Raw genomic sequence first — 13,594 nt, 5'->3', positions numbered from 1 at the left:
GGTTCAATCCCTGCGACACGCGGGTGTGGGTGTGTAGGTGTTGCGAAAAATGAAAATAAAAAAGGCAAAAATATAAAGGTAAATTGCACACTGAACCTGCATTTGCATTTGCACTTGTACACATTCGATAAGTTCAAGTGTTTGCCCTTTACCATATTTATAGATGGGTATTGCAAGTGTGTGCATATCTCTATGCTTGTAGGCGGTATTACACTGAACCTAGGTCTTTTTGTCGACGACACTTGATGTTGCCAAGAGCAAATCCAAGCCAACAATGTGACGTCTTTTCTAGTACTAGATGGCCAAGTTCCTCATCAATATCATCCCAACATTTGGTATTGATTGATGTATACTTAATGGCTTCAAAATACAAATATAATCACCACCTATATAATGGCGCAAGGACACTCTTAAAGAGAAGAAAACGTTTAAAGAGAAAATAAGCAAAAGAAAAACATAAATGTATGAATGTGCGCTAGATCATCTCTAGAATGTGCACTAGATTATCTCTGTTGTTTTATATGGACAGAAAAAGTCTTTTGACTTTTAATCTTCATGGGTCTTATCATTTTCTCACTTACGAACTCTCTAGGGAGACCTAAGGGAGCAGGTTGCAACCAGCCGCGCATCTCTCTAGCAGCAGCAATGGAACTACACTAACCAATCCAAAGAGGTAAGGACCCTCTATACATGCTCTGTAAGTTAACGGGAAGAGGACCTTGTGACGATGTACTTCTTGGTTGGATGGCCGATCCGAGGCCCTCAGCGCAGCTAATCGACAGTGTGTGCTCTCCGAGCTTGGAAGGCCATAAAGGAGCTGCAAGAAAATTGGCAAAACCACTATGATGTGCAGATAGAGTAGTTTTACATAGATAATTGGCAACAGCGTTACATGACACTCCCAAAACATGCTACTGCTCTCTCTACAATGAAGCTATAGGTCAGCTTGATCCTCACAAGATAGAGGAGCATATTCATCATGAAGGAGCTCAGCTCTTCCTAGACAGTTTCAGAAGGCAATTGGATGGTTGGTGCACAGGCTGCATCGCAAAAGGCAGAACAAAGCTCTGATGAAAAGGATGCTGGCTGTGTAGATGACTTCAGGAATGATGTTTGCGAGGTGGTCATTGGCCACACATGAGACACTGCAAGCTCTTGTAGTAGACAATGTCTCCACTGTTGAATTAAACATGGCTCAAGATCGGGCTCAGGATCTGTCTACAGTACTGTCTTGTTGTGACCAATAGGAAAAGTCTTATGCTTCTTCTCCTACAGTTGCTATGGAGAACTTTCCAGTTATAGGTTGGCGACTTCAGCCGGGACAATATTATATAGATTGATGTTATGAGTGGTTTATAATTCATCCAAGCTTCCCGCTTTAATGAGGTAGTCAGTTAAATTGAGCAAACATAATGTCTGTGCAGCTACTAGGAACAAGGAAGTTTTCCACCCCAAGCAGAAAGTTTAAGGCTAGCAGCTTGGGACTGACACAGGGACACCTTTTGACCGATCTGAGCGCAGACTCTTCGACATGTTTTCAGTACTGACTGCTCCGAGTTTGACCCTAAATTCTAAACATCCCCATGTCTCTGTGTTAATGTGCGAGAAGTAGTTGGCCTGAGGTGGACATCATTGAGCCCCGCAGCCCAGGTGGCCGTGCAAGACCCAAAGATGAGTGAGGAACTCACCACCCAGCGTGAGCTGCTCGAGCTGTTCAGCTGGCTTGTTGCAGGCTCCAGCACACATGAGGATGTCCACCCACACAGAGCCTATTAACTTCCATCTTTCAGCAGGGGCCAAGGTTTGCAAGAGACTCGCTGCCCAAATACCAGACCTCAAATTAAATGGCAGACTGTTGTTCTGCTCTTCTTCACCCTGCCGCTGCAACAGGGCTGTAATGGACTCGGCATCCCAGACTAGTGCACTATGTTGCCGAAGATCTCGTTGTGTGTCAGCTGCCAGCTGCCGCGCAATCTCAGCATGGCAAGGCAGAAGCTCTGCCTTGTGCACCAGCAAGTACATCAAGTATCTGGACAGGAGCTTGCTTACACGCATATCCTCTTCCTGAACTATATTATGAATGGGCGCATGTCCGATTGCTGATGTTGCAAGGAGCTCGGACACACATGTTGCCACATGCCAGTTGATCACCAGATGCTCAAAGTCGAAGTAGCCACCCCTGAACAAAGCCTCCTGCAGGATAGATCGATGCCGATGCTCATAGCGAGGAAGAAACCATGTTGGGTTCACCACTTTCATCTGCGCGCCACTCTCTCTGCAAGCTGCTATAACCTTTGACATTACATACCTTTTGAACTCGTCCACGGCCTGATGGTTCTGCTCATACGCAGGTAGCCCCTGTAGAAAATTGCTGCGAAGAAAGCGGACCAGAATGGAATTCATGTTTGGCAGCCAGGTGGATGATTTACCCGATTCGATCATTGTGTATTGCCCAATGTGACTAGTCCAGTACTTGTGCCTGCCTAGGCTGCTGGAAAGCTTCATCACTTTCAATATCAAAGTAGCCAGCCATAAGCCTCTCAGGCAGCAGACGCTTTGAGCTGCGATTTTTTTTCGTAGCCTCTCCCCCACAAGTATGTATTTACATGCTAACCATACTCTGCACCATTCAGACAAAATCAGCCTAGCAAGCTGGTAGACTTCTATTATTACTGCTGCTGATATGAGACAGAAGGTGACACCCCTGGTTTGCTTTATAGCCTGATCATTAAGATCTACACTGCCTCCCAAGTATAAACACTGCCGATACCACCAGCAGGATGGTGGTAATTATTCTAAAGGTTACCCCTGTTTTTGAGAAGGCGGTATCTGCTGCCTTGGTGTAGAGGCTATCGAATAAGAACCGTCCACATCCAACACAAACATAAGCTTCTCCATGTCCTCAAACACAAGCTTTCCCAGAAAGAGCTCGCGTGTCTTCGCTGCCCTCCACTCGTACATGTAAAGGTTGCAAAGTCTTCTCTTGTAGAGCTTGAAAAAAGCAAACCCCACACACAACAAGACTATGGAAGGTGTCTCTTTAGCCATTTCACTGGAAGAGAGGATGTCCTGGAGAGTAACAAGGCCCGGAGACGCCTTGGCAGCATCACTAAAGTTATGGACATAGCCAGTCTCACCTGCTTGGAGAAAATTGTGAAGCCATTGCTTCTCTCCATGGATGATGTAGTAAAAATTAAATCTTGTCCCGGAACGAGGTGCTGCTGCAGGTAGGCTGGCATGAGGGGAGAAAACCGCTCCTTTGATCTCTAAATGGATGTCTGCTTCAGCTAGCATATATTTGTAAATCGGGAGAGCTGACTTTGTTATGTCGGCTCGTGATGCTCGCTTCAGCGCAAAAGTCCGTTCAGCATACTTGATACTTCCAAGGGCCGTGAGGCAGATACTCAGCAGCACAAAATTCTAGCCACGTGCGCAATTGGCCACCACATAAACAACGATAGATATCTCTAGCAATGCGGTTAGACCATGGCGCTGCCATAGCTCTGCATCTGCCATTGCATATGCTGAGATATTGTCTGGCGCTCCCAAATGCAGCAACAGGATGGGTGCCCATAGAGCATAAACCTCCTTCTGCATAAAATTCCGGAGCAGAAGCTTAAAATCTGTAAGAGAAAAATTTGGAATTACAATTAGACTATGTAGTTGGTGCGTGAGTAACATAGTACCTTTTGAGCATCATCTCCAACAGCAGCTTGAGCCAAGCCCCCCAGGGCGGTGGTGGCGACATAGTCAGACCAGTTATACGTGTTCCAAGCAACAAAGCAGCAGGTACTGTTCCATTTGCGGGTGCCACCAGTGAGAAGCAGCAACAGTTGCAAGAGCAGGCTCAACATGACAACCGCCGAGATCCACCATTTGCTCAGTGCAGCAACCACGTCTTGCTCGTCCAGCCGAATGCTGCTCCTCATTCTCTACCTGCTACCCTCAGCTGCCTCCTGTCCTGTAATTAGCTGCTCTCTTGCTCTCAGAACCAGGGCCTCTCGCATTTCTAAATGTTATTTCACCCGTTTCTAGCATGTGCCCCCCACCGAAAAGAAAGGCTCCCACATACTCGCAATCAGAAGAGGAAACTTAAAGAGCGGAGTGTCCATTATTCGTTGCGTGTGTGGAAACAAGGTGAAGAGGCACTAAGTCCCCCCCCCCCCCCTCTCGTTTATAAGTGACATGGGTCCAACTCGCGGGATCTACGACAGGGGCAAATTCACGGCCGGGCGCGAGTTTTGGGCAGTTGGATCTCCGCGAGGGGGGGGGGGGGGGGGATGATTTATATAGCGTTGAAGTCGCAATGCTTTCAAGTAGTCGTGGTAGGGGAGCTGGATAGGGTGTGTGAGCACGACAGGCAGGTCGAGAGTTCGAGATGCAGCGGAGCAGGTGGGCTACTTTTTTTATCCATCGTAGATCTCGTCAACGGTGGATGAAGCCGTGATCGTAGATCCCTCGAGTTGAAGCGTGTCACTTATAAACAACCCCCCCCCCCCCCCCCCCCCCCCCCGAAAAAAAAAAAAAAAATCAACCTAAAATGGGCGTTTAAATTAGGGAAAATTACCAAAATACCCCTCTAATTTGTGGAAATTCCCAAAATACCCCTCAAATTTCAAAATTCCCAAAATACCCTTTATCTATTTTGGTTGAATTATTTAAGCTTATCATTCCTTTATTCTTTTTCGACAATCAAGATCCGTTTTTGAGTGCTTAGCATGTAATTTGTCACAAATTACCTCGCAAAAAAAGGGCAATTATATTTAAAAATAATGAAGCAATTCATCTCCAAAGCCTACATAACCTACTCAAATTCTAGTTTTAGTATCTTGTATTGATAGACAATCAATCTTCTTATGAAAGGTACAAGTTTTTTAATCTTTGGAAAAATTTAATCTCACAATCGGGGTTATTTCGGGAAATTTGGAAAATTTGAGGGGTATTGGGAAATTATTACAAAATATCGGGGGTATTTTGGGAATTTCCATAAATTAGAGGGGCATTTTTGTAATTTTCCCTTTAAATTAAAAGGGCCTTCAATTTCTCTCCAACGTGCGATTGCTCTGTGCGTTGAAAATAGTCGGTGGTAGACCTCCATGTTGTGAGGCAGAACCGCCCACAGCCAATGTAAATGGCGATATGTTGATGTGGCTCAGCGAAAAGGTCGTGGTGCAAGCCAATAAACAGAGTCGTCGTGGAGTCGCCAATATCCGTTTTTGTAGGGGGTATGGGACAATGTGCCAGCTTTTGAAGTGCCCCTCAAAAGTGCCTTTAGAGGGCCTATGGAGGAGCCCTCTTAAGTTAAAAGGGGGATGAGATCTATATGGTTAAACTAAGTGTATTATTGGCCTGCTAAAGAAAGGCCCTAGTATTGGGTCAGCTTAGGCGTCCTTTAACCGATGGCGTCCACGTGGATGACCATTATTTTTTTGAGCGTTTCATTGCAGGTGAACTCGCGAGCCTCGAGTCCTCAGTGGACTTTGTTCCTACAGCACTGCGTTCAGTAGACAGACTTTGTGTCTGTGTCATTGAGAGAGAGAGGGAGAGAGAGAGAGAGAGAGAGAGAGAGAGAGAGAGAGAGAGAGAGAGAGAGGGAGAGAACAATTTTCACGTATGTGGCAGTGTCCTCTGGTGACTGATCAGTGGTCCCTGCCCCTCGTTTTCAGAGCTGACGGAGCCTTATCATCGTCAGCACAGAAATGAAGCACTAAATGCATGCAACTTCGTACTCGTTCCTGTTCCGTGCACGCACACATACATAGGGAGTCATCTGTGTGTACACTGTACAGAGTGTGTGTGTGTGTGTGTGTGTGTGTGTGTGTGTTGAGAGAGAGAGAGAGAGAGAGAGAGAGAGAGAGAAACTGTCTTCGTGACTCGCAGTGTTCGAGAAAAATGTGTCTCAGTTTAATATCGTGCCGTTTTCAATTTCCAAAATGCCGGTTGAGGGCAAGGGGAAAAGGAGAAATTCCGCCCCAAAATAGAGAAAAATTAGTGTAAAAACCCTAAAAAGTAGACTAATTTTCTAAAATTTCCTCTAGGTGAATTCAAGGAAAGGAATTTTGTATGTTTGGAAAAATGATTTTTCCCAAACACTGGTGACTCGTGAGAAACTACTGGCTTTGGATCAAGCAAGACCTAGCTTTGCCTCTTGTCATGGAGCTAGACCGTGTTATCCGCATAGAGCAAGAAGTAGCATTAATTTGTACCCTTTGCAGAGGGAGGTGGATCAAAGAAAACCCAAGCCCAAAAGGCTGTGGAATTCACAAGAAGATGCCGCCCTCTCTGCAATGCCTATGTCAGATGCTCCGTCGTTTACTATCTTGCAACGTCCAAATGGTAATGAAGCAGCCAATGCGTCAGCTACCTGGTTTCTCACTGTATCTGATGTAACCGAATCGCCCACAATCAAGGGAATGTGATCAAGGAGCCAGGTGTTACAGATTCCAAGCAATCAAGGGAATGTGATCACCAGAACTGCTTCTTTGTCGCTCCCTGAAAGGTGGGTTGGGCCTGCATATTGTGCTTCAACAACACCTAGCTCCCTACCTCTTCCAAAGTTCTCACTCCTCGGCCAGAAGATGCATGGCTCTCCTTCGGTTGGAGAGGGTTTTCTGAAGGTTGATTAGTTCTTAAGCAATACAAACCATCTAGTTCTTGGACCTTAACGCAGAAGAAAGTTAGTACAAGTAGTAGAGCGAGTAGTGTCCATGTCTATGCTTACCACTCCTTTGTGCTCTCGAGAGATGCTTCGCTTGTGCATTTCAAACTTTGTTTCCTAATCAATGACCTACTCTACTTGAAACACAGTGAATAGAACGAGGATCTGTGAGTACTGTGACGCCCTCGTTCGGGGCGTCGCGGAAACGGGGCCACGCCGGCTCACCTGCAATGCAAACGGGACCTGCAGGCAAGCGAACGCACATACAAGAACTCAACTTGAAAACTGAACGCAAGAGGGACACGAGAATGAGGGACGCGAACGCATGATCAATTTCATAAGAAAGTGCCGAATACAAGGGACGCAAGTAATCACTTGAAAACGGGGCTGGAAAGTTGGGGGAAGTGGCACATACTTCCCTTATATACACCCCCGGGTTGAGAGAGCTTGACGCCCACGTCAAGCCGGGGTTTTGAGGAGTGCCGATACAAAAATTGATGCCGAGGTTTTGGGGTGGATATTTACAAGGAGGGGAGTTAGATGTTGCCACCAAATTGTCTAGCTACCTAGGGTGATGCTAGTTACAAAGTGGGAGGGAGGACTACTCTATGTGGTTGTCATTTAGTGGGTTGTCCTCCTCTTCAGTTGGCATGTTGTAGAAGCGCAGCACAAGGGGTCTCCCAAGTCGGAGCATGATTTCTTCAGGTACCCAAGTGCATTCCGTCATCGGGCGATTTCGCCATTTGACATAGAACAGTTGTCCCCGGCGCCCGAAGCGCGACTTTAGGATGGCCTCCGGCTCATTTGGCGGGCCATCCTTTACATATTCGGGGAGGCTTCTTCCATAGGTGTGATCCGGCACGAACCTTTTGAGTAGACTTACATGGAAGGCGTTGTGGATGTTGATGTGTGATGGGAGGTCCAGCTTGTAGGTGATGTCGTTGTATGACTTCAGCACTTTGTATGGCCCATAGTAGCGGTGGTTGAACTTGGGGGAGAGGCCTGGAGGGAGGGTGATATTCTGGGAGCTGATGAGGACTAAGTCACCTTCTTGGAGGAGTTCGGCAGGCCTGCGCTTTTGGTTGGCGTATTTGGCGATGCGTACCTTGCTTTGCTCGAGACTTTGCTTGGCCCTTTGCATGCGGGTTTGCCATTGTTGCAGAAATTCTTCACATTCCAGATCCTTGGCATGCACGTCGCCGGTTGCCAGTGCCAGGGGTGTGATTACTTCTTTACCTGTGGAGAGCTCGAAGGGGGTGTAGCCCGTGCTGCTGTGGATGGAGTTGTTGTAGTGGAATTCCAGGACATCCATGTATTCGGACCAGTCTTTCTGATCTGCTTTGATGTAGCTGCGGATGTAGTCTTCAATGCCTTGGTTGACTCTTTCTGTCTGGCCATCGGTTTCTGGGTGGTAGGCGGAGGAGAAGCGGAGCTGGGTTCCTAGCAGCTTGAACAGCTCGCGCCAGAGGTCGCTGAGGAAGCGGGTGTCGCGATCAAAAACTATGGCTAAGGGGAGGCCGTGGTATTTGAAGACTTTGGCGAAGAAGTGTTTGGCTACTTGGTATGCTGTGACGGGAGGCTTTGCCGGTATGAAGTGAGCCTACTTGGTGAAGTAGTCGATGACCACCATGATGGTAGTGTGGCCGTGGGAGGGTGGGAGGTCGACGATGAAGTCCATACTTACCATGTCCCAAGGCCGGGAGGGTGTTGGCATGGGATGGAGGAGGCCAGCAGGCTTTACTCGTTGAGCTTTGACTAGTTGACAAGTTGGGCAGGTACGCACGTAGTCGATTACGTCGTCCTTCATTTTGGGCCACAGGTAATGTGGGTGGAGTTTGTCATAAGATCTTTTCTGGCCCCCATGTCCAGCTAGTTTGCAGTCATGAGCCTCCCACATGAGATCTTTCTTGAGCTCTGGGTCATTGGGAATGTAGATTTTTCCATGCGCATAGAAGAGGTTGTCTCTGACTTCAAAGAGACCCACTGCTGCTTTACCAGAAATGTGGTCGTGGAGCATGCGGAGGACAGCCGGATCAGCTTTCTGAGCGTCGAGGATGCGCTGGCGTAGCGTGCTGGTTGCTGAGGAGATAGCATTGAGAGTAGGCATTCTGCTGAGTGCATCGGGCATGACATTTGTGGAGCCCGGTTTATGGATGATCTCGATGTCATATTCGGCCAGTGTATCTTGCCACCTGGCTTGCTTGGGGGTGAGTTTTGGTTGGGTCTGGAAGTACTTGAGTGAGATGTTATCTGTGTAGACCTTTGTGTGCTTGTCTTGGACATAGTGTCGCCACTTTCGGAGGCAGTGGACGACAGCGAGCATTTCCTTCTCATGTGTAGTCCATCTTGTCTCTACATCGGTGAACTTGTGAGATTCATAGGCGATGGGTTGCTGTTCCTGCATGAGGACGCCGCCAATGGCACCATCTGATGCATCTGTGTGTACTTCAAAGGATTTTGTGAAGTCGGGCAGTCGGAGGACAGGGGTACTGCACATGGCAATCTTCAGGTTCTCAAAAGCTTCTTCCTCTCTGGGTGTCCATTGGAAAGGTTTGTGGCCTTTTGTGATTTCTGTAAGTGGGACCGCAATCTTGCTGAAGTCGCGGATGAATCGGCGGGTGTACTGGCAGAAACCCACAAACTCTCGGACTTCTTTGATGGATGTTGGTGGGGCCCACTTGATGACATCGTCAACTTTCTTAGGGTCCACCATAATGCCTTCGGATGTGACGATGAAGCCCAAGAACTCGATTTTCTGCACAGCAAACTCACACTTCTCCAGCTTGGCATAGAGTTGGTGTTCGCGGAGACGTTGGAGTACTGCGGCCACATGCTGCTGGTGCTCTTCCAGGGTCTTGCTGTAAATCAGAAGGTCATCAATGTATGTGATGAGGAAATCATCTATCATGTCCCTGAAACTGTCATGTATGATTCTGCAGAACGTGCCAGGGCCGCCAGTGAGACCAAAACCCAGGACAAGCCATTCCCACGAGCCGTAGCGTGTGCGGAAGGCGGTCTTCGCAATGTCTTTGAGGGCGATGCGGACTTGGTGATAGCCTGAGTGTAGATCGATGCGCGTGAAGTACTTGGCGCCCTGTAATCTGTCTAGGAGGTCTTCCATCAGCGGGACTGGGTACTTGTTTTTGATAGTTATTTTGTTTAAGGCCCGATAATCCACACATAGCCGCATCGATCCATCTTTCTTCTTGACGAACAGCACTGGGGCCCCAAAGGAAGAGCTGCTGGGCCGGATGAAACCTTGATCCTCCAATTCCTGTAGTTGCTTCTTGAGCTCTTTGAGCTCGGTGTCGTTCATGCGGTAGGGGGCCTTTGCCGGGGGAGTGCTACCTGGGATGAGGTCAATTTCATGTTGAATTTGACGGGGAGGGGGTAAGCCGGGGGGGAGTTCTGGAGGCATGACATCCTTGTACTTTTGAAGGATGTGGGTCAGAGAGGGGTCACCCACTTTGGCCTGCTCGATGCTGATGGAGTTGAGCCTTGCTGTGGGCTGCTCCTTTGCCTGCACGATGCAGAGGTGAACCTGAGCTCCTTTCTTGAGGGCCCGCTCTGCTTGCTTTGCACTCATGAGATTGAGTCTTGGTGAGGAGTGTTCTGGAACTTTTTGTTTGCCTTTCATCGCTACTAACTGAGCCGGGTCCTGCCGGTTGATGGGAGACGAGTTGGTTTGCATACGCGCCTGGCGGGTGAAAGCTTGACTTGTTGTGAGTCTAGCGCCTTGTACTGTCACTGCTTTGCCCTGATTATTTAGCAGTAATTGGTCCACCTTCATGCCTAATAGAGCAATGAGGTACTTGTCGTTGAAGGAGAGACCAATGATTGCCTCAAAATCGTCCATTGGGACCACTATGAAATCCAGCCGACATGTGAATTCACCCAACTCGATCCTGACCTGACGAGCTGCCTTGACATTGTTATCCTTTCCTTGGGCAAACTTTACTGTCGTTTCGTTGACGGTGGTGAGACGTAGGCCCAGGCGCTCGGCACATTGTGGCGACAGAAAGTTGTGTGTGGCGCCTGAGTCTACCATGATCCATTGCTTCTGGGACCCGATTGTTGCTTGAACATACAAGTTCTGAATGTCTGTTATCGCTGCTGCCATACACTTTGGGTGGAGGGACACTGCTCCAATCCGGGGTTGCTGGTTAGCCCCAGGACTAGCCAGTTCTTCGACGCTTATTCGGGGGGGGGGGGGGGAAGGTGGTTCTTCTATCTGGAGGGTGTTGACCCTGCTAGATGAGGATGCTGCTTGGTTGCGTTGGCGTACACACGGGTAGTAGGGACCATGATCAAGCTTGCAGTCACGGCACCAGACACGATCGGGGCGCGGGTAGTTGTTGTTGCTTTTGTAAGTATTGGAGGAGAAGCTACTCGATGTGGGGCTGTAAGAATTGCTTGCCAAAAAGCTCCGTGGTGGTGAGCGGGGTCCATTGCTTCTGTAACTGGGTCTAAACTCGCGGCCTCGCCCGGCAGGTGGGTTAGGCCCATTATTGGGGGCAAAATTGTTGGGGCGAGGGTTGTGTGTAATGACACCCTGGGTTGAGTTTGTATCCCGTAGCTTCTCGGCCATGTTGGCGGCTACTTCCCAGGTGTTGGGATTCTGCTTCTCTACCTCGCGACGGGCCCAAGGTTTAAGGCCGTACAGCAATCCATGTAGCCTGTCTGCTGTGTGCATGAGTGGGAGTTGCAGCATCAGGCGGCGGTACTTGACAACGTACTCTGATATGGGGCCGTCTTGGCGTAGATCGCGCCACGAATCTCTGACTTTGTTTCCTTCATTCTCTGGCACAAAATAGCTAAGCATGTCTCTTTGTAAGTCCTCCCAGTCCTCCCAGTGCTTTGAAGGTTGTTCACTGAAGAACCACACATAGGCGTCGTCAGCCAGGAAGGTTTTGGCCACTTGCACCCATCGGCGTTTGCCTATGTTGTTCCACTGCATATAGTCTTCGACCTCACTGAACCACTTGTTGAGTGCCAGTGAGGTGTGGTGGCCTCGGTATTTCTCTGGGGGCAGGGGTTTGAATTTTCCCAGTCTGTTTTCGTCTTCTAGATTTCTCTCAGGGCTGTAGTAGCGCCCTTCACTTCGGTCATCCGGGTCGTCTTCGTCTTCGTCAACTGTCTCTAATCTCCCGGGCCGCGTTCGTCTTTGTGTGTTTCGCCGCGTGTTGACATTGCTTGGCCCCGGGCGGTCTTCATGTCGCTGGCCTAGCTGCGTTTGCAGTAGGTCGCTCAGATTGGCAGACATCATGTTTATTTGGTGTTCTACAGAGGCCATGATGCGTGCCTCTAGTCTTTCTTCCATTGACTCTTGGTGGTCTTGTCGCGACTTTTTCTCTTTGTTCTTCTTCGGGGCTCTATGAAGTTCCGGTTCCGTCCTGTATCCTTCTTCATCTTCTTGATTTCCCGCCATTGGGGTGTTCTTGTGGCCGAAGCCGAGGAGAAATCAGAAAATACCGAAAAACTGGGAAACTGCGAGAAACAACTTGAAAAACTTTGAAAACTATGACACAGTGAGAAAAACGGGTCCAAAACGACGAAACTGCGCAAACAATGCTCAAAACGGTGAAAAACCGGTCCCCAAACGGTGTAAGACGGGGCAAAACGAGGTAAAACGCTGAAAAACGTGGAGAAACGCATCAAAACGGGGCAAAATGCGGGTCAAACGAGGCAAAACGGTGAAAAACTTTGAGGAACGTGGAGAAAACGCACGGAAAGGGACAAAACGGGGCAGTTACGCAAGGAACGCGGTAAAACGGGGCAAAACGGGCCGAAAACGCGGAGGAAACGTGGAAAAAACGAGGCAGACGGGCCGAAAACGTGGTGACAACCACGGGCCGCGGGCCGACGTCGGGTCGGCGGGGACTCGAGCCGAAGCTCTGATACCAAGTGTGACGCCCTCGTTCGGGGTGTCGCGGAAACGGGGCCGCGCCGGCTCACCTGCGATGCAAACGGGACCTGTAGGCAAGCGAACGCACATACAAGAACTCAACTTGAAAACTGAACGCAAGAGGGACACGAGAATGAGGGACGCGAACGCATGATCAATTTCATAAGAAAGTGCCGAATACAAGGGACGCAAGTAATCACTTGAAAACGGGACTGGAAAGTTGGGGGAAGTGGCACATACTTCCCTTATAAGTACATTTACATGATTCTACAATTAGCACCACTAGAAGAACAAACTTTGAGCTTAAACAAACACTTAACAAAATCATATAATCTTGTATTAGGTCCTCCTCATGTCATTGGGATAGCCTTGGGTTGGACAATTTCTTCTAGTTCCATAAAATGCAAGTGGTTCTTTTCTACTTGGCTTCATAAGATGAGAAACCTTGAAATTATTTAGTAAGTCTAGATGAATACAATATGAATTCTTTTGAGAAGGAATTCAAAGCTCGCAAAACATATGATTGACCTTTATGATTTTGCTCGAACGATTAAGCATGATGATGGTTGCTACTTATCTTTTTTTTCCCCGGGCAAAACTCACAATTGTGAGTGATTGTATTATAATGTCATCCAAAAAAATACCAAAAAAATCAATGTCAAGATACTTCCGAGCCTTGAGGGACAGACCTAGTAACGAACTATTACCAAAAGCCCAAATTTTCTTTACACAGCAAGGCTCGATCGGATGGCGAGGTTCAATACTCATCTTAACAAGTTTAATTGTCTTAATTACAAATCATCTTTTTTTGCCAAATACCATTGCTTTAAGCAAAGACTTGAAATACGAAAGATAAAGTCCATGGATATACTCTCCCATGATCCTAGAGGTATTTGATGATCCTAGAGGTATTTGATGGGGGTAGCAACAAGCATGGTTGTTTACCTCTTATCATATTTGACCTTTTGGCGTGTCATACATTGAAAGACATATTCTTGAAGGTCCTTTTTTATTGTCGATCAATAAAATGG

At 48.0% G+C, this 13,594-nt stretch overlaps 1 pseudogene across 1 annotated transcript; it reads right to left on the bottom strand.

The window, feature by feature from the left end:
- Nucleotides 1–248: 248 nt before the first annotated feature.
- Nucleotides 249–4,073, bottom strand: LOC147456337 (uncharacterized; annotated as a pseudogene). Its single transcript, XR_015188510.1, has 2 exons — nucleotides 3,687–4,073; nucleotides 249–3,591 (listed from the first exon to the last, which is right to left on the bottom strand). The product of XR_015188510.1 is annotated as an uncharacterized LOC147456337 (transcript).
- Between the last annotated feature and the right edge of the window lie 9,521 nt (nucleotides 4,074–13,594).

Source organism: Adiantum capillus-veneris, chromosome 6 (genome assembly GCF_014529385.1).
Source record: "Adiantum capillus-veneris isolate H3 chromosome 6, ASM1452938v2, whole genome shotgun sequence".
In the NCBI taxonomy this organism is placed as follows: Eukaryota; Viridiplantae; Streptophyta; class Polypodiopsida; order Polypodiales; family Pteridaceae; genus Adiantum; species Adiantum capillus-veneris.
This window is presented reverse-complemented; position numbering and strand designations above follow the sequence as displayed.